General features: G+C 36.6%; 1 long non-coding RNA gene across 1 annotated transcript; it reads left to right on the top strand.

Annotated features, from left to right (window-relative positions):
- The first annotated feature begins 11,298 nt into the window (after positions 1-11,298).
- LOC143686428 (uncharacterized) lies at positions 11,299-13,309 on the top strand. Its single transcript, XR_013177135.1, has 3 exons — positions 11,299-11,387; positions 12,806-12,895; positions 13,120-13,309. It is a non-coding gene; the product is annotated as an uncharacterized LOC143686428 (long non-coding RNA).
- The last annotated feature ends 7,573 nt before the right edge of the window (positions 13,310-20,882 follow it).

Below are 20,882 nucleotides of genomic sequence, written 5' to 3' on the forward strand. Positions count from 1 at the left end.
GGACAGGGGTGATCTCCCAAGAGGGTTGCAGAGAGCACTGCAGCAGCCACACCTGTAGGAGTTGGGAGAATGGCCCTTTCAACCTGGAAAAGGGATGGGGTAGAGGCACCAACAGAATCAGCTACAACAAAAACGATGTTAGTAGTTAACGGAGCCATATGATGCAACCAAACACAATGCCAAGGAGTATGTCTTAGAATAATATTTAAAAAGTCAAGAGAAATGGTGGTAATGTTATATCACCTTTGTGCAGATAAAGAAATTTGCTCTAGTGTACCTATTATTTTCAGCATAAAATGATTACAAAAATCTGTTATTTCCTAGAAGAACTTTTTAAAACACACATCAACTAGGATTATAATAATAACATTTGCTGGGTGAAAACATACCATTTCATGCCTTCCACATCTACCCTAGGAACAGGGGAAGACAAAGGGAAGGGAAGGTGTCATTAGACTCAAGGCAATGTTTTTAATGAAAAGGCAATTTTAGCTCAATAGGGAGAAATTATGTGACAAGTATGAATGGGAATTTAGCTCAGTTTTAAACTACATTAGGTGCCTACACTTCAGGCATTATAGCTGGGCATTCTTACCAGTGTTAAGAAAAAAGCGAATGGTGATCAATCCACTTTAAGACAAATGTCCATATTCATTTAAGACACCTGATCAAGTCCCAATATTTTAGCTTGAATTTATGTTAAATGGACATGATTTTGGTCATTCCAAACTACTTGATCCAAACAACCATTATAGTTAATAATCTCACAAGACCAAGTTCTAACAACTACTGATAGCGGGTCATGCGCCAGGTAATATTCCAGATGCTGTATTTCTCATAATTTATTTGATCTTTATAACAATTGTAAGGGGTAGGGGCTATTACTATTCCTCTTCTACAGACGAACAAACTGAGGCACAGAGCAGTTCATGAGCTTGCCCAAAATCCCATGGGTAGTCAGTGAAGGTGTGAATATTTGCTTTTTGTTTTTTTTTTTAACTTTTTTTATTAATTAAAAAAAATTAACAAACAAAACATTTAGAAATCATTCCATTCTACATATATAATCAGTAATTCTTAATATCATCACATAGTTGCATATTCATCATTTCTTAGTACATTTGCATCAATTTAGAAAAAGAAATAAAAAGACAACAGAAAAAGAAATAAAATGATAATCGAGAAAAAAAAACTATACATACCATACGCCTTACTACTCGCTTTCATTTACCACTATTTCAAACTGAATTTATTTTAACATTTATTCCCCCTATTATTTATTTTTATTCCATATGTTCTACTCTTCTGTTGATATAGTAGCTAAAAGGAGCATCAGATACAAGGTTTTCACATTCACAAAGTCTCATTGTGAAAGCTATATCATTGTTCAATCATCATCAAGAAACATGGCTACTGGAACACAGCACTACATTTTCAGGCAATTCCCTCCAGCCTCTCCACTACATCTTGAACAACAAGGTGATATCTACTTAATGCGTAAGAATAACCTCCAGGATAACCTCTTGACTCTGTTTGGAATCTCTCAGCCATTGACACTGTCTCATTTTACTCTTCCCCCTTTTGGTCAAGAAGGTTCTCCCAGTCTCTTGATGTTAATTCTCAGCTCATTCTAGGGTTTTTATCAGTCCTTTGATGCTGAGTCTCAGCTCATTCCAGGATCTTTGTCCCATGTTGCCAGGAAGGTCCACACCCCTGGGAGTCATGTCCCACGCAGAGAGGGGGAGGGTGGTGAGACTGCTCATCATATTGGCTGGAGAGAGAGGCCACATCTGAGCAACAAAAGAGGCTCTATTGGGGGTGACTCTTAGGCCTAAATTTTAAGTAGACTTGACCTATCTTTTGTGGGGTTAAGTTTCATGTGAACAAACCTCAAGACTGGGGGCTCAGCCTATAGCTTTGGTTGTCCACACTGCTTGTGAAAATATCAAGAATTTAACTTGGGGAGGTTGAATTTCTCCCCGTTCTCACCATTCCCCGAAGGGGGCTTGCAAATACTTTTCCAGTCACTGATCAAATCATTCTGGACAAACCAACAAAATCTCATGTGCTACCTGAGATTCAAAGTACTTATGGCATTCAATCAAACTATCTACATGAGTTATATTAGGAAATGCTCTAGTCAAAATCTAAATTTTGACTAGAAGGTGTGAAATATTTGAACTCAGGCAGTCTGACTCTGGTCAGAGTATGAACGTGAACATGATTAAAATACAGATTTCTAACATTAATAAATTTGGGGTTTTATTTTTCTCACAATATATACTCTGTTTTGACTACCTGTTAATAGATTCTACAAATGAAAAATGCAGAGAGAACCAACAATATGGTTGATAAAACAGGATTTTAGAGGGCCAGTAACAAGATAACTGAACCAAGGAGCATGTTAGTATTTAAAAATGAGTCAATTTTGTTAAAAAATATACCCTACATGTTATATAATTCATAATGCATTCCCTTGTACTTCTTTTTTTTATAAAAATGCATTTTTATAGTTGGCCAAAGCCCAGTATATAGTTTGAAACAATGTATTAGAGCATAAATTTTTAATTACATATAAAGATAAAATGTACCCTTATTCTTATGAAATATATTCTTAATCTCTCCTATATTTTTCAATTATTTTTAGATCCTACATACATCCTTTTATAAAACAATATATATGGACATGCATACACAATCAAGTTTATGTGTATGAACCAAGTTAAAAAAAAAAAAAGAAGAAGAACCCTCAATGTCATATCTCACTTGGAATGGGATTAAAAATGGTTCATTTATCCCAGCTTGGTCTCAGCTCAATGCTCCCCTATAATGTATCAGTTTGATACCAAATTTTATGAGCTATATTCTCCCCTTCCTTTCTCTTCCATCCTTCCCCCCTGCTCTGCCTTCCTTAGTCACCATGTAATGAGCATATGTGCCCTGGTCCAAGGACCTAGGGAACGTACCCCAGGTAGCTGGAAGAGAGTAGGTGCTGGGGCTTCAGTGGGTTCTCGGCTGCAAATTATTTGTGTGAAAATTGGGTAAAACACTGTTTTTTCTTTGGGAAGTTAATGCTGTGGGATGGTCTCCAAAGACCCTTTACATTTTAAAAACAAGAAGACAAAAAAATAACAATTTCTAGTTTCATAATCTAAATCAGAGTAAACAGAGAACAACAAATGTTGGCAAAGTAGTTAAGACATGGTTAATAATATCATTAATAAAATATTTATTTTTCCCATCAATGCAAGCGATTGAGCCAAGTACAACAGGTGCTATCAGCACATTTGAAATGAGGAACCATGGTGAAGGATGTAAAGGTGGACATATGATAAAAGGACAATGCAGCTTAAATATATTTCTTTGAGGTCTGTTATCAGATTAGACACTCCATTCTGATCTCTCGATTTCACATGACAGCCCTACTCACACTTTGTTCTTTTTGCATATTATCCTGACATAAAAAGTGAAAGATGTTCATAATAATACAGCTCTGAAACCATGTTTCCAAATATCCCTGGATTACCTTATTCTATAAATATTATTGGAAATATCTTTCTGAATAAAAATTTATAAAAATGCCTTTTATTATCTAATTATAACTTCTTTATTTTCAGAATAAGGTTTTAGATTGATTGTAGAATTTATTGCTACATTATTTCCATAAACTATATAAACTAAAATACATTTTTTGCTTTACCAAATTTGACTAACAAATATTAGGAATTTTGGCAGTCATACTTTAGATATTTTCATGTTGTTTAATTAAAAAGTTAAGATATTTCAATTATTTTATGATAAACTCTCTTTTAAAATATATTTCTGTACTGTTCAATGAAACATTTATATTGCATGAGGTATTACTTATATTCATTTTGAAATAGCTTATTTATCCCAAATATTTTAGGGTTTACATATAACTGGATTTTAATGCTCTTACCTGAAATTTCATGTTATTAGGTGACTCTCAAATCAAAGGATTTTAAGGGATCCATTGTATGTGCTTTCTCTTTTTTTAACTTTTTGTATTGTATAATATAACATACATACAAAGCAAAGAAAGAAAAAAGCCAATAATTTCCAGAGTACTCTTCAACAAGTTGTTACAGGACAGATCCCAGGGTCTGTCATGGGCTACCATACCATCCTCCCAGATTTTTACTTCTAGCTGCTCCAGAATATAGGAGGCTAGAAGAAATAAATATTTTTTTTCATTACAATCGACTTTTTCTTTTTTGTGATAAATTACATATCTACAAAACAATAAATTTCAAAGCACAGCACAACAATTAGTTGTTGAACAGATTTCAGAGTTTGGTAGGTTTAAAAAGCTAAACCACAATTTTAGGTTTTTACTTCTAGCTTCTCTAAGATACTGGAAACAAAAAGAAGTATCTATTTAATGATTCAGCAATCATGTTCGTTTGTTGAAACCTACCCTCTCTGTATAATGCCACCATCATCTTTGATCTTTCTATCCTACACTTTAGGGGTATTTGGGCTATGGCCAGTTTAACTTCATCACGTTGGAAGGGGCTATCAATAATGTGGGTAGGGAGATGGAACTAGCTGTTGCTGTGCTTTTTTTTTTTTTTAACCAAAGCAATGCCAAGAGCCCCGTTTATTCCTACTGAGAGACGTGGAGGTGTATAAGTTTCACAATACTGGTTTTCTTTTAAATCATGTCATATGATGTAGCATGTACTTAGTTTAAAAATGTAACTGAATTTCAATTGTTTTCAAGATGAGTACAAAAAGAACATTTTAAAGTGGAAAAGAAAGATAATTCATGGTTACCAACCCTGGGGTCTGGGTCTATCAATGAATGAGTCATTTTTCTGCTGGAGATAATGACTGAGCTGCATTTTTGCTAGGAGTTATTGAGCGCCACACCTGTCTTCAGAACTTAGGAGCAAGGATGAGGATGCTGGTGACACCTTGATTTAACAAAGAAAGGTAATCCACTTTGTGCAATTCATTTTGAGGTCCCAACTCTGTGCCTTCGCAGGCTCTGAGCACTATTCTGTAACCCTGTATTCAGACATGTTCCAATCTCTGAGCAGTTTGCCAGAATGCATTCTCAGAAAAGAAGCAAAACTCAGGTGTTAGGTTCCCTGCGTCAGAGTGAGTGGGCAATAATGAACCTAGAAAGGCAATACTTAGTAATGTGAAATCATCTTCTGCAAGATCCTCTTAAAAGCAATAGGATTTTGAGGTTGATCCTTGCATTCTGGCCCAATGAATTAAGAAGTTTCGGAATTAAGATCCAGGACCATTGGAATGGTGGAACCAGAGAGAGCTCTTCATTGAAAGACTGGAAAATTCTTCTGGGAGGTCTAACCCATCTGAATTTTAGAGGGTAAAGCCTGGGAACAAATGGTGCCTCTTATTTACCTCTAGTTTCCTCGCTTTGTAAATCTTGTTTGTTGTGGATAATTCTCTGTAGTTCTCTGGCTGATAATTTACTGTTTTGAGAGTAGAGTGTAATTTTTTTTTTTTTGCATGGTCAGGCACCGGAAATCCAACCTGGGTCTCTGGCATGGCAGGGGAGAACTCTGCCTGTTAAGCCACCATGGCCCGCCTGCGAGTTGAGTGTAATTTAAAGAGTATTTTTGTGACACTTTAGAAATAAGGAATGATGATTTTTAAATCCTTCAGACATGAAACCAGCTTGTTATATCTTGATACCTCTGAGAAAGGCATAAGGAGAGATTTATTAACATCAGTTTTCCACTTTGGATCCCCTCTGAAGGAGTAAAATCCAGATTTGTTCCCAAGACCAAAATTTGAGGGTCCAGCTGAATGACTTGTCCAGATGGAAGTGATAGAACTATTCTGTCCCATCATGTGAGAAGTAAGATGATTGAAGGTTTATGCTAAATAGTCCTTGCTTATAACAAGAAGATTTTAAAAATTATTTTTTGAGTTTATGAGCACAAATCAAACCATGTTACTGAGGTTTCCTAACATTTCTGGTGTGATAAAGAACACATCCATTGGCCACTGTGGAAAGATACTTGTCTTTAGAAAAACCTTTTTTTAAGGGGTAGATTATGTTGTTTCTTGCTTCTTTAATCATTAAAATAGCCTCTATATTTTGAAATTACTATTGTTTCACACAAACCAGATGGCATGGAACACATTTGTTACACATCCATGATCAAACATGCAGTTAAGGATTTTTTTTAATCCCCTAGCATAGACCACATTGTCTAACTTATTAAATGTATTAAATTGAATAATACATCGACCATTAGAAGCATTATACACTTTGCATCTGAGATAATATATTTCTGTCAAAAATATATAAACCATATACCATCTATTCAGTTGGTATAATGTAGCAGTTTATTGTATACTATATGCATTTTGTCAGGGAATCCCCTAATGAAAAAATAGCATGATATTAATTACTAGCACCATCTGTGCAAAACAATAGGGAAACCAATATTTTAATACAATGACTTCATGCATGTCAGTTATCTCCAACATTAAATGCTGCAGTTTTGTTGATGCAGCTTACCTGTCTATTAATTTAAATAATGAAATGTTCTTACAGAGGTTAAAACTATGAATAAATGAATTGCAATTAAATATATAAAACATTTAAATAGGTGTAACATGAATCTGATTCATTCTCCAAAAATATATCCTGTGTGCATGCATGTATATACAAATTACTGTACCATCTGCTAAGTTTTTTTCAGATTGAGTATGAATTTTCTTTCCCCACACAAAAGGCACATTGTAGATTCTTGTAGTGAAAGGATTATTCAGTGGAAAAGGTTGAGACAAGTGGTCTAACTAATGCATGGCAATGGTCAGAGTCAAAGAGTAATTTCAAAAGATGGGGGCAGAGGTCAACATTAGAAAGATCATTTTCTATTCAAATTTTGAGCTCTCAAGCCAACATTTTGCTAATTATGACAACGAATAAAGCTCCAAGCACCAGAGGACCCCCTTTCATCCATCCTTCTAAATTGCTATAACCTGCTACCTGGTGTGTGCTTTTTGTATATCCACTTAAAGTTCTGGCTTCAATAAATATTTATTGAAAAAATTAATGAATTGTATTTTGGAGGGGGGTGGTGCTTTTCTCGGTTGCCAGTACAAGTCATCCTTTTGGTTGGTTTACTTAGTTTAACACCTCACACTGCCAAAGTTCCCTTCCTAACGAAGGCACCTACGTTCAGAGCCTCAGCATATGTAAGATGGGGCTGAAATCATTCTTGCTAGAAGACACATGTACAAGCAATAGACCTTTTCTTTCTGGGTCTCTGTAACAGCCAATCAATTTACTTTTTTCATTAAATAGTACTAAGAAGTGGTTACTAAACTCCCTTAGTTCACAATGTTCTGCTGCAACTAAGAAAAAGTGCCTGGGTTCTTAGGCTCTACTATCTCTCAGAATAAAAAAGTTCTCCTTGAGGTGGGGGATGGGGATGGGGTGGGGGAATCTCCTAGTGTCCCATTACCAATATTTTGCCCTAACTCAGATTTCCCATTTATTTCTTAAAGTCCTATCTTGTTTATTTTTTTTAAACATATTTTGGGACGATGTTTAGAGCTGGCTTCATTATACAAAGGAGTGGTAAGAGCACTGATGCTAGTACTGTACTTCCCGGGCCTGATTTCTGACTGTCCTACCTGTGCGACCTTGGGCATAATGGTCAAATACTTATATTTCAAGGGTGTAAAGCCAGCCCTATAAAACAGAAATGGTGCTGCTTTCCTCTTGCTAATTATATGCCAGCATAGAATGAGGTACTATCAGGATCCTCATTAATTAGTATTTATTGCTCATCCATCGTGAAAAAGGACATAGAAGAGTTGAAACCATTAGAAAGGATTTACTCTTTCAGAAAGAATATGAACGTATAATCCAAGAGGAAAACACATAAACGCAAATAAAATAAGGAGAGTCTCAAAGTCGCTAGTATTAAGAAGAAAAATTATGTAGAACAGGCAATTTTTTCAAAAATTTTAATATATGGTATTGTCAAAGGTGTGAGGCTGTATGTATTCCCAGGCACAGTGGGAAGGCGACTATAGTGGTACATGTTTTAGGGAGGGCAGTTTAGAAGCAGCTCAAAAATTCAAATGCACATGCTTCTTGATCCAGAAATTCTACTTCTAGTAATCTATCCTAGGGTGATTTTCAGCCATAAGGTGAATAGATATAAATGTCACCCCTAAACCTCTCCATCTCCCCCAAAAGAAACATGAGCTAGATACCAAGTAACTAATACATAACCATGCGCAAAAATAAAAGCACGGAAACACATACATATCCACACATGCACACATGCAAAAGAGTGACATACGCAGTTTCTAAAAATAGAGAACTCAAAAACAGCATGAAAAGTGGATAATAATAGCCCATGTGGATTTTGACCCAGGAGCACTGATATTTTAATGTTCTTTGATGTGATACATAAGAGACTTAACCTCTGGCCTGAGTGAACTGAGATCCTGATATAAAACTGCTGGCCTAAAGAGGAGACCCTATGAAAAATGGCTCAGAAAAGCTGTATCTATTGTCTCTTCAAAGCATCTAAAGAGTGCTCTGTCTACCCAGATTTGTAGGCAGGGGAAAGAGTCTACCATGAGGAAATTAAGTCTTTGGCTTGGAAGTAAAATCTGTTTTCTACCTTTTAAATGATGGAGGCAGGATTTGAAAACTTCAATTGAAAATATTTTCAGGTTTAAGTTCTCCCTAAGTAATATATTTGCCTTTTCCTTTTGACACTGATAACCATATAATCAACTGTGTCTCTTTTGGGGGACAGGGTGGGGGCATGAAAGTGAACCTGAAAGACAAATTTTCCACTCAGCTGTAGCAGCTGTATAGAATTCTGTGACCAGGTTAGGGACCCAGGCAGTCTTGCTCCAGAAACCCTTATCTTAACCATTATGTTTTGCTATCACTCGAAATTGATGTAAGATGTTGAAAACAGAATGGCTCCTACAGAAGCAAATATAAAAACTACTTTATGGTAGAGTTTCCTAACCCAGGGAGTTAAATATATTTAAAAATGGAGAGATCAAAGAGGAATATAAATCTTAATGAAAGAATAGGAAACTATAAAAAATATTACAGATTTGAAAAAGAATGAAGTAGAATACCTGAATGTAGAAAAAAAATGTTCATTGCAATAAAAAGCTCAGGGGACTACTTAAATGACAGCAGGGCGGACACAGCTGTAAAAAGCACAAAAATGCAACCCAGAAAAATGCAGAGGTTGGATACATGAAAAAGCAGTTATGGGACACGGAATACAGAATGGAAATATCCAAGCTACATCTTGGATTGATGTTATTAAAATATAATATTATTATATTTCTCAATTGTGAAAATAAAGAGGGAAGAATTATCTTTGGGAAGCATAACACGAGAATGTCCAGAACTGAAGACAGACAGGATTGCTCTGGTTTGTAGCAAGCAGTGCAGTAAGCTCAGAGGAGAGTAGAACAGAAGTTCTCTTAACTGACCCAGTTGTCTTGAGGGATTCAGCAAATTCATGTTTTCTCCATTCTCTCTAATAAACTGATGAGTCTACCAGTGTGCAGGATGTCCACGATTAGGAAGAGGCATGAGGCCCATTGGTGCCCTATGGCTCCCAGCACTTGAATTCTGTTCTTAAGTCAGTTTTGTTTTGTTCCTGACTGTTAAAGATGATTGCCCTTGCTATTTTTATTGATTGGCAAACCAATCAAATAGCAAAGTAAAAGAAGAAAATCTAAATTGAATCCTTTGGAAAGATAAAGCCATGTCATGTTTAAAAAATTATTTGTGAAACTGGGGGTTTAAAGACATTAGAATCTGAAGTTTAATCAACACAGACTTTTCCTGCAGTATTTTTAAGTTCTTACCATCACAATAAAGAAACTGAAATTGAAATCGTACCTCATGCATTATGCCTATAGTTCATGAAGGATAAACATATAGATCCCACCAATAGGCACACCTCAATGGAAAGATCTTGCTGTACATCCAAATTTTCTAAGCAATATAATTTTATGCATCTTAAGTTTAAATAAAATGCTTAATATTTCAACTGATCATTTTTGAAAGTGATTTCCAGCTTTAACATTTTTTTCCTTTCCTCAGTGAGCTAATGGAGCTGACCTCCTGTGATGAGAGAACTTCCTCTTAAACAACACTTCCATATCTATCATCAAACTACGGAATATCAATGTCAGGAAAAAAAGAGAAATTGCCTACCAAAAAAACAGTACACCAACAGCAAAGTCAAATCAGCAACTTTATACCCCAGGAAACAAATAAATTTTCAAAATGTCGAGTAGACAGTTATTGATTGACAGTTACTTTCTTTTCCTAATTTGATAAACCAAACATGCACTGGCATTTAATAATAATAATAATCTACTTGGGTATTTTAAAAACAAGATAAAAATTATCAAAACAACTCAATTGTTTGGGTTGAAAACAAAGCATTCTAATATCCTCAGATTTTTCTAGAGGAGAAAAGAGATATTGATTAATATTTTCAGACTTTGATAAGTTTTCTTTTATTAGTTACTCTAAGTGTTTAACATACTAATTTGGCTTACCAAATCTACATTTAATCAGTATCTTGGGCAGTTAATATGAGACTATAAAAAGAGGCATCAAAAAAAGCACAGGAATTGGAAAATAAAATTTAAAACTGTAATTGCTTGGAATAAAGCAAGTCCCACTGAAGCTTAGAAATTCAACTATTTGAATCTGTAAAAATTCAATAGCATATAACTGTAAGTAGTACATAATTATAAAGGAATAAAGGACACACTGGAATATGCTGAAAAAAAAATGGAGGTTAAAAAGAGGGGAAATGTATATATATACTAGAAACAGGATCACAGAAATTTGCTCTACAATTCTAAATAACAGGCACGAGAGACTTTAGGAATTCTAGTCCACATGCTGTTGGGAGGATACCGGGTCACAGAATCAACGGGAGCAGGAAGAAGAGCTGGAAACAGCAGGAGACAAGGAAGTGCAGAAGGAAATCAGGAGGCAGGAAACGCTGCAACACTTGTGCCAGCAATAGCCTGGCCTGTGTGTTGCCACAGCTGCCACTGCTGTCATCGCCTCTGTTGCTGCAGCTACCTTGAGGATTCTGACCTTCCAAGCTCCTAGCTCCCTCGTGCCACTCACTCAACGTGCGAGGCTCAGGAGCGCATCTGATAGGCTGAGCTCGAGACCTCTGCACAGGAGCGCGTCTGATAGGCTGAGCTCAAGTCCTCTGCACAGGAGCGCATCTGATAGGCTGAGCTCTAGTCCTCTGTACCCCCGCGGTTCCAAGGGGCTTGTGGGAAGACTCGTTGGTTTTCGTGGTGGAGGCCGCCACTTAGGAGCTGTCCTCGCCAAGATTTTAAATAGTGTAAGAGAAGAAATTCACCGAAAGGAAACTGGGAAGACTTTACACAGAATAATATATAAGTTTTTTTTTTTTTTTTAAAGTTTGGAAATGCACAATTAGAAGCAGTTATCACTGTGAAAAGAGAGGGTTAGGTGAATTTTAAAAAATTCTATATAGTTGTTTACTTTTCCATATTTTTGTGATGATATTGCACTTGTGCATGGCTTGTATATTTTTTAAAAACTGGGTTTTAAAATTTTATTTTAGAAAGAACATTTGCCTTTAAAAGTGAGAATTATGGACCCACAGCACTTTTAAACTTTCACAGGAATAATCGATGCAGAACCAGCTTCAGCAAAATTCAAGGCAGGAGAAATCTCCCTGGGACTGCAGAGATTTCACCATTGGCTAATCTACTATTTTTTTTCTTCCTTGAAATGCGTTGGCTTCATCTACCTTTAGAAGTTCCTTCTGTGAAAACTCTGGATGAGTTTTTTTTCTCCCTCTGAAGCCAGTCAGATACTTTGTAGTCAATAAATTGTCAGGAAAATTGCTGTATCTAGAGATTTGCTATAGTAAAAATATGGCCAGTGCCTTCTCAGAGAGCTCACCATTTTGGGATTATATTTTAAAAACATGAAAAATAACAGCTGCATTTTATCATTTCTTGAATTTTCCTATGCTCTTAGGGAAATTTGGTTTACATATATGTGTAGGGAGGTGTGTGTGTGTGTGTGTATGTGTGTGTGATAGAGAGCGGTAGCGAGAGACAAAAACAGAGAGAGAGACTGACTGACTGTCTAAGGCCAATACAGATATTTAGAGCCCGAAGGAAAAAAAAAAAGACCTGGAGTGTGAAACCAACTGAAATTTGTACCTTTCTTAATAACACTTACCTGACACTGTATCTGAAAGTTGTCTAACAACATGGTGGGCTCCTCTCTGATACCTATCTATCTATTCACCCTTTCTTTCCTCTATTCATTTATTCCTTTAACAAACCTCTTTTAAATAATCTTCCTTGGCAGTTTCTGTGCTAGACAATGAAGATGCAGAATGAATCAGAAACAGTGGATGGGAGAGATGTCCAACTAACCAGGCCATTCATATCCATGCTAGGATATCTAGGATGCTTTGGAACTCAGGGAGAAAACACACATTCCAGGCTGGAGGAAATATTTGTTGGATAAAAGGTTTGGGGGTGTGTCAAGAAAGCAAACTTGAGCCTGAAGGACAGAACCTACCGTAGAAAAACTAAAGAGATTGTAAATAAGTAATTAATTGACATTGTGAGATCCCTTGAAGCTTCTGGGGCAATCGGGTAGAAGGACTTCATTCTTTTTTTTTTTTTTTATGACACTGAACTAATGTTATTTATTAACTTTTTAACTTTTTGTTATAGTAGCATGTATACAACTCACAATTTCCCATTTTAATAGGTAGGAGAGATTCCTGTTTGCAGCATGAGTGACTGAATTAGTAAGAGTGGATGCTGTTTTATTCTCCAATATGTATTCATCTTCTTTGAGGTAACTATAACCTGAATGCCATTTGGAAATTCATGCCCCCCTCTGACTTTCTGAAGAACCTGACACACACTCCGTCCACACACGTGGCATTCTTGAGGTAGCGCAGAGTTTCCATACGATTAGTCACAGTGATTTTTCGGATGCGGTTATCCATTGGAACTAAAGTAAAACTTATTTGGTAATTTCTAGAAAAGAGGTATTCAATCTTTTGTTGTTGTTGTTAGGCCTGACATCTGAGAGACTGTTGGGGCTGGAGCTCTGGGCAACCTCTTGCTACCATGTGAGGCTTGATACTGAAGCCAATATGACAGAAGGCAGAGGAGCAAGATGGAGAGAAACCAACTCCTAATTATATTTTCTGGGCCCTGAATCCAGTCTTGTCATTTTATGTGAGCCAATAAATTCCTTTTTGGTGAAGCGAGTTTGGTTGTGTTTTCTTTCACTCGTGACAGTCCTAATTGATGCAGCTTCTAAAGAGGAAGTATGGGGTGGCGGATGGAAGGTAGTTAGCTAACATTTATTAAGCATCGCATAAAATTAGGTAGTGCTGTTTTTTTTTGCTTAATAAAACTTCACAGTATTCCAGGAAGCCAAGTGAGAAAACTTGTCTTAGCACAATGGTCTGCCTAACTCCAAATCCCATTCATTTTCTCTTACTCTCTGCTATCAGTTTGGGGTTTGCTCTAGGCTTACATTTCCTAAACAGTGTCTCAGGAAACACTACTGTTCTGTGAGATTTTAATGCATGTAATATGAAGAAAAATGTCTAACTTTTTTCTTTTAAATCTCTTAATATGTAAGAAAGATATTAAATGCTCTTATGTACTGATCTTATTGTATATTTCTTAGAAACATGGTCCAAGAAGACTGATGAGAAATCACCCTAAACAAGAGTTAAGAATGGTCGAAAATTTTGCATTAGTGCATAAACAGCATTTTCAAACTACATACTGCATTAATCTGGATTTTTTATTTAAAGATTTGATTTTGAAGTTCCAACTTGTTTGAGGATGTAATTTTATGTGTTGCCATTACAGGTTCACAGCCACAAAGATTTGTGGTTGGCAAAAGTAGGTTCTAAATAAAAAGCAGATTCTAATAGTTTTCAAATGAAATGACAAAATCAGAATGATCCAAAGCAAACAGGATTAACAGCAATTGAAAATTTCCAAAAACAATTGTGAGGTGAACTAAGATTAAATAACTAAATATTTTGGGAACTGCCCAATATGAGTTAAAACATTAAATTTGAATTATTTTCTTTGCTGCAACTTACTTTTTCAAAATGGGAATGGGTATCCTGGAACTAAAACAAAATACAAGAATAGATTGGATGCTGTGATTAAAATGAGGACCTGACTCGGCAACATTATCTCCACTACTTAATTGTCCTCATACAAAGAGAGGGTAATTTTAAATTGTATTTTAGTACTATATTTTATCTGTAAATTTTAGTTCTTTTTACTCTTAAGTGATTTAATTTCATTAAAGTTGTTTTGTTCAGTTATACATTTTTAAAAACATAGGAATCAAATATATGTTTTGCAGCAATTATTTCACCTGAGGCCATATTTGTTATTTTCTATAATTTAAGGGAGAAATTCATTTTCTGTGTAGCTATTAGTTTTCATCTGAAAGAAATTGCATAATGCTTCTTTTTAGTTCTAAAAGAGTGAACAGGTTGTGTAGTAGGTTCCTTTCCTACTGCAATATCCCAAGATGTTCAGAGGTGCAGCCTCTGTCACAGGGACTTACGAATGTTTTGAGATATTAGCGACTTGGTGTTGAATTCACAGGCTGAGTTTGGAAAGAGATGGAACAAAGTCTTGCCTGCTGGATGATCGATGGACAATGGGTTGGCTCCTCCCTATGGGAAGTCCTAGGAAGGGCTAGTTTTATGAGCTTACAACCAGATCAGTCACCCACAGTCCAATGCTTAGTTTAATACTCTGCTGTCACTGTCTTGATAGTCTTAATTTTTGAACAAGGGACCCTGCGTTTTCATTTTCACCAAACCACACAAATTGTATAGCCAGTCTGCTTTTAGGAGATAGATATACACAGTGTGGCAGATTGAGTTACGTACCCCAGAAAAAAGTTCTTAATTTTAACCCACATTCTTGTAAAGATAACCTTCTGGAAATGTGACTTTTAGTTAAGATGTGGCCAGCAGAATCAGGATGGGTTCTAATCCTATTTCTGGAGAACTTTTGGAGAGAACACCACAGGGAGAGTCAGTCAACACAACCCAAAAGAGAAAGGAGAGGGGACATTGCCATGAGATAGGAAAGGCAAGGACCCCGAGGACTGCTGGCCAGCCAGAACTCTCCTGACTCCAGGAAGAAGCAAACCTTCCAACCTTTGAAGCCACGAGACAATGAATTCCCATTTTTCTTTTTTACTTTTTTTTTATTAATTAAAAAAAAAAGAAATTAACACAACATTTAGAAATCATTCCATTCTACATATGCAATCAGTAATTCTTAATATCATCACATAGATGTATGATCATCATTTCTTAGTACATTTGCATCGATTTAGGAAAAGAACTAGCAAAACAACAGAAAAAGATATAGAATGTTAATATAGAGAAAAAAATAAAATAATAATAATAAAAAATAAAAAAAATATATATAAAAGGAAAAAGAAAAAAAAAAGACACAAAAGAAAACAAACAAACAAAAAAACAAAAAATGAATTCCCATTTTTAAGCCAACCCAGTGTGTGGTATTTGTCATAGCAGCTGGAAAGCTAAGACACATAGTAAAAAAAAAAAAAGTGGGCAAAAATTCATGAGACTCATATTCTAGTAGAAGAGAAATAAACAACATAAAGCATGAAATGAGTAGTTAACTGAGACCTCCTAAGAAGAAAAATAAGGTGGGTAAAGTAAATAGAAAATATAGGGAGAGTGAAATTTTAGATAGGGTGGCCTAGAGAGTCCTCACAGATAATGTGAGCTTTAAATAAAGATCTGAGAATGACGAAGGAGTGAGCCATAATAAGACTTGCAGGTAGAGAGAACATCTTATGCAAAGGCCCTGAGAACAGAGCGTGCCTAGATCAGTGAGCTGGCCAATGTGGCTGGAGAAGAATGAGCGAGGAGCTGAGTCACTCAGAGATGAGGTCAGAGAAAGTAGTAGGGAACTATGAATTTATTCTAAGTGAAATAGAAAACCTCAGAATGGTTTAGGCAGAGGAGTGAAATGATCCAAGAGAACACAATACCTGTAGTACTGAGAATAAACAGAGGTAGAATTGACTGAAAAGGAAGAATAACAGTGCTTAAATGAAGACCATATAGGTTGTTCTTTGACTAAAGTCTGCATATTCTGTGGCTCGGATGTGGTTCCCAGATGCTGCTGATCCATGGATCTTGTTCCAGTGGCTGCTGCAGTGGAATTGAGTGGTTTCTAGGTTCCAACTCAGCTCCTGTCTTCTGGATCCAGTCACCTTGTCCCAGGCTCTTTGACCTTTCTTTTTTTTTTTTCTACACATTTTCTCAATGTCTTACTCACCCCTCTAGCTGAGAATCCTTTTTAGTCTGTGAGCAGAAAAGGATTGAGCCACACCAAGAATATGCACAACAATAGTCTAATACTCAAAAGAGAACTAATGCTGAATGTGGCTACATATCCCAAGCACCTCTCCAGTTAAAGCTAGGGTTGGAACTGAGGGAAAAAAAGAAAAGGAAAAAAAAGAAGAAGAAACCAGGAGGTGCCACTATTCACTTATTTAGATGCTTGGGAATCACCTGGAAGAAAAAATTCTGAGGGAGATAATGATCAGCATGACTAGAGAAGGGGCCTTTCTTCCAAGACAAAGAGAATGCACGTGGACGGGCAACATCAAGATTTACCTGTGAGGCCATGTGCTTCTTGTTTTATGGGAATGTATCCTGTCATTACCATGAGATGACAGTAAATGCAGATATGCATCCAATCCCACTACTTGGATGGAGATTAGGGGATTGGCCTCTGGCTAAGAAGGAATCAACGCTACCCAGAAGATGCCAAAGATTTGAGGCGCGTGGACTGCATTCAGTCATTGAGGTGTGCATCTTTTTTTACCAAAGGAGCCCCAGAAAGGATCTGCATTGTTCATAGGAAGTAATGGAGCCAGGAATACCACCCAGCACCCTGCCTTACAGACTGAGGCAACTATGACAGCTGCTGCTACTGGTCTTTCAAACTGTCCAGGGCCATACCGTTCAGAACGTTAAAGATCCATGCACTTTGACTCTTGCCCCTGATTGGCATGAAGACTTAGGAGCCATAGGATCCTTCTGTTTGAATTGAACATTCAGTTGCACTTAAGGACACCTAACCAGACATCATACCATTAGGGTTGTCTTGCACTCTATTGGGCCTTAAGTCAATGGAACATGGTGATTGTTAAAGTGTTTGAATGTTCACTGAAAGGTAAACCCTGGGCTGAGTGCTTTGTATATGTGGCTTGATTTAATATTTACAACAACTCTATGAAGTGAGATTTATAAGCCTCAGTTTGCAGATTAGAAAACTGGGACTCAGGGTAGAAGTGATATCATCAGCATCCATCTTACTTTGGCTAAGCCATTTGCCTCAGCATTGAACTTTGGCTAGTTGATAAGCAGTTTTTCACTCTTGGGACCTAGACTCCCCAGAGAGAAAACCTATGTCTGAAGCCTCCACCATATACATACCTTACCTAAAATCCACAGCTGGTCCCAAATGATAAGTTAACCATCCCCCACTGCCCTCAGACCCTCTGTCCCTTCACCTTTCACATGCATTTACTTTAAGCTGACTAATCCTTGATTCCCACAGGAAATCTATTAACCTCCATCCTTGGACCACAATAGAGGTACCAGCCCACTTGTCCCTCTCACTCTGCTTGGTGTTCCAGTATTAGTCAGGGTTCTCCAGGGAAACAGAACCAACAGGAAGGATACACGTACACACACATACTATATACTCATATATATATGTATATATAATTGTTCTAGTTTGCTAGCTGCTGGAATGCAATATACCAGAAATGTAACAGCTTTTAAAAAGGGGAATTTAATATGTTGCAAGTTTACAGTTCTAAAGCTATGAAAATTTCCAAATTAAAGCAAAGCTAGAGAAATATCCAAGCTAAGGCATCCAGGGCAAGATACCTTGGTTCAAGACAGCCAATGATATTCAGGATTTCTCTCTGAATTGGAAAGGCTCATGGTGAACATGACAACATCTGCTAGCTTTGTCTCCCAGCTTCTTGTTTCATGAAGCATTTTGCTTCTTCATCTACAAAGGTCTCTGGCTGCGTGGGCTCTCCTGGTTCTTGTGGCTCTGCAGCTTTTTCCAAAACATTTCCTCTTTTCAAGGATTCCAGTAAACTGATCAAGACCCACCTAGAATGGGTGGAGTCACATCTCCCTCTAATCAAAGGTTAATAACCACAATTAGGCATGTCACAGCTCCGTGGAGATAATTTAATCAAGTTTCCAAACTACTGTACTAAATAGGGATTAAAAGAAATGGCTGCCTCTACAAGCTTGATCAGAATTAAAACATGGCTTTTCTAGGGTACACAATCCTTTCAAACCAAAACAATAATGTAATGAGGTTTTGTTTAATAGGAATTGGGTCACACCACTGTGGTGATGGACAAGTCCGAATTTCATACGGCAGGCTCAGGTAAGGTTTACAATGAATTCCCCAGGAGAATCTGGCTGACTGAAGAGATGAGAGCTTTCTCTTCTGATGGCTGATATAGTCACTCTTTTAAGGCCGTCAACTGATTGCTTAAGACTTCTCTCGTTGTTGGAGGCAATCTCCTCAGTTGATTGTAGATGTAATCAGCCATAGATGCAATCAGCTTATTGATGATTAAAGTTCATGAATTATCCTCACAGTTATAATCAGACTAGTGTTTGCTTGACCAAATAAGTGGACACCATAAACTGGCCAAGTTGACATATGAACCTAACCATTATAGTTTACCCCTAGTCAACCTGGCATATACATCTCCCAAATCATAGGTAATCTCTAAGTAAAAACAATAACAGTCATATTTTTATGTAACAATACTCAAGTGTCCTGCATACAACAGGAAATGTACTAACTTTCCCCAGAATAGGGTGCAAATCCTTAGGCAATATTCACTCTTAAACTTTGTATCCTGTAACTTAAATATTGCAGCATATAATTAATAAAATTTATGTCCTATGATAGAGGATAAGATAGGGAAGAAAATAAAGATATTTGCTTTATATATATGCATATATATGTGTGTTTGTGTGTATGTGTATATATATATTAACAAAATGAGTAATATTTTCATAACATTAAATTCCTCAGTTCTGTAATTGGTCACGTGGTCATAGTTCATATTTATAACTACCTTCTTCCATTACCTATTCCATATTTCCTTTACCCTCAGCAATCATCTCACATACTGGAAGTTTCTTGCCATTAGTCCTGTCTAGATTGGGTTGTTGTAGTTTTCCCTTGATTTTAATCACAGGGCAGTTTAGCAATAAGAGATACCCTAGGGGATCTCCTGTATTCAGGCAAACTCTTCTTTACCTCCACTGTGTAGTAGCAGTCCTACTTCTCCTTCATAGTCAGGATGGACTACCCCAGTCAGAACAGTAGTCTTCACCTTTGTTTGTTGATTCAAAGGCATGAGGAGCCCAAATAACCAGGTGGCAGTCTTAACTTCTAGTTCAATGGAATCATTGTTTTGTCTCCTGGTGGAAGCAATTCTTCTTTTGGAACTAAGACCTGTAGAACAGCTGAGTTTAAAGTTGCAGGCACAGGAAGCTAAATGTTTTTAGTAGATCACTAGGTTGAGCCACTGAAGCCAATCGTGCTTCCCGTCAGACCCTCATGGCTCCCCCCTTCCCTTGACCTGTGAGTAAGAAACAATCTTTTTGCATATATTATGGCCTTGGTTTCCCATTGTATCACATCTGACCTTCACCTGAACCCAAATTTAAAATCCACCTTAATTAATTAGTAACAGTACTAAGCTGCACAGGATTCAAACCCAATTTTACCCATTCTTCTCTATACCATAATGCCTATCTGCTTTTATTGTATATTTATTTTATGTTTTAGAATGCCCTTCCAAATCTTACAATTCTTCTAGGGATCGGTTTAAGTCCCACTGACATTGTGAAATTTTCTCCAATTCAACTCATACCTAATTATTCTGAACTCCTAGAGCACTTAGTATACTAATTACTCATTTGTCCCTTGATTATACACTATCTTATTCTATTTAGTGTACCTGTGCCCTTGATTGGATTATAGGCATTATATATAATTTTCCACACCATTTATCACAGGGCTAGTCATACACTAAGTACTTAAATTTATTTGTTGACTTAGAATCTCTATCTGTTCAGGATTGATGGAAGAGCAGAAGCCAAATTGTATGTAATGTTTATTCATTCGTTATTTAGATTCTTGCTGTTTTTTACTAGCTTGTTGTAAACAATTTCCAAATATGTGGGAATAAAATCCCACTACAACATGTGTTTAGTCATTATATTAGTATTGTAGTAGACTGCATTTGTTTTACACTGTATGATACTCAACAAAGCACCATGCACAAAGACTTTGATTAAAAGTAGTAGGGTGATTTACTGGAATGGTACAAAGGATTTTTATGGAACACAATCAATAGGAAGTACAGCAGGTGACAAAGAATTAAACACTGTCATGTCACGAAGGTGTTCTCTGCATCTCATTTTATCTCTGATGCTACATAATCTGAAGTCTGTCTCTGCTTCTCTTTGCCTTATTCTAGTTTCTGCTCACCAGTTTTCTCTTCAAGTCTTTTTGCTACCCTGGGCCAACATCTTGCTAATCCAGGCCTCAATATTATACTTTATCCCTGTCTCTAGCACCAGTTGATGATCACACTAATGATACTTCATTTAAAAATTCCTCAGAGAGAAAAGCTGAATTGGCCTAATTTGGGTCAAATATCCAACTCTGACCCAAAAAAGGTC

The sequence above is a fragment of the Tamandua tetradactyla genome, chromosome 6, assembly GCF_023851605.1.
Source record: "Tamandua tetradactyla isolate mTamTet1 chromosome 6, mTamTet1.pri, whole genome shotgun sequence".
In the NCBI taxonomy this organism is placed as follows: Eukaryota; Metazoa; Chordata; class Mammalia; order Pilosa; family Myrmecophagidae; genus Tamandua; species Tamandua tetradactyla.